Raw genomic sequence first — 1,336 nt, 5'->3', positions numbered from 1 at the left:
TCTCTCTCTCTCGCTCTCTCTCTCTCTCGCTCTCTCCCTCCCTCTCTCTCTCTCTCTCTCTCTCTCACACACACACACAACACACACACACAACACACAATACACACACACACATACACACACACATACACACACCTGCTCCACAATCTAAAAACAAAGCATTTAATTTTTTTAAATGGCAGACACCATTGTTATTGTTGTTGTTGTTTCAGTTTTCAGTTAAATACTTAAGACTAAAATCCATCGACGTTGTCACTTGTTACAACAATTGAAGCTGCTATGACAGTGTGAGTTACACTGAAGACCAGGTTTACATCATTTACATCGCCTCGAACTACACTTTTTGGCACCAGTACAATTGCATCTTGTGAAGCCTTGTCCACCTGGAGAGGATTGAAAAATCACTGCCGAACCCAGTGAAACTATTTTTTTGGTGTTTATGTCGACAGTGTTCAGAAGACGTTCAGGGCACAGATCGAACTGATTTCTGGAATACAAACCAGCTTTTACGGCTATCTTCTTGTCTGTCAATTATGACACCAAGGATATTTCTAGGATCGCTTCTCCCTCGATCAACAAGTGGAACTGGCACACAAACGTTGTCTCCTTGTTTGCCAGCTGGCATATCTATGTGTAAGAACACGTAGATCAATCTAGTTAATACGCGTAATCACTGAATATTTCAGTGAAAACGCGTAATCCCTGTACAGTGACGGGACTATTACGTGAATTTACTGAATGCTCAGTAGTAAAAACACGTGAAATGATAGGTCTAATTTTAGGGATTTCGCGTAATCACTAGAAATTTCAGTATCATTACGTGAAACCCCCGAGTGAAACGGGGATTACGTGTATTCACTAAAATATTCAGTGATTACGCGTATTCACTAGGTACGCATTCTTACTGTCACATTATATATATATGTATATCGTCGGCCAGCTGTTCAAAATGTACTAAACCCAAAATTTTGACAATTTTATTGCATTTTCTTATCTCTTTATCGTCGAGGGGAGTAAATCAACTGCGCCGGGGCCATCTTTTGGTAGGAAATCTAAGATGACATATATGTTCTCTAAATTGGTCATTTAATCCAAACAAGTGAACCTATTTTATCTTGTTCTCCATCTAATGAATGAACTCCCAGTAAAAAAGACCTGTGTGTATTTGGAAGTCGTCATAAAGGAATGTGTCCCAGCTGCTATCAGCAGATTACCGGCAGTGGTAGTGGTTCTGACCGTGAGCCGGTGGGAGATGTCATAAGAAGTTATGTGTGGTTTAAATTGCACGTGCTCAAGAAAACTATTTTGTCGAAATTCAAATTCAAATCATCGAGGG

At 40.0% G+C, this 1,336-nt stretch overlaps 1 protein-coding gene across 1 annotated transcript in view; it reads left to right on the top strand.

Moving 5' to 3' along the window:
* Window positions 1–1,336, top strand: part of LOC101845274 (thymidine kinase 2, mitochondrial-like) — a 6,729-nt gene that overhangs the window by 3,411 nt on the left and 1,982 nt on the right. The window lies entirely within an intron of this gene.

Source organism: Aplysia californica, unplaced genomic scaffold, assembly GCF_000002075.1.
Source record: "Aplysia californica isolate F4 #8 unplaced genomic scaffold, AplCal3.0 scaffold00746, whole genome shotgun sequence".
Classification (NCBI taxonomy): domain Eukaryota; kingdom Metazoa; phylum Mollusca; class Gastropoda; order Aplysiida; family Aplysiidae; genus Aplysia; species Aplysia californica.
The sequence above is the reverse complement of the archived record's forward strand: the minus strand, read 5'-3'. Positions and strand labels throughout refer to the sequence as shown.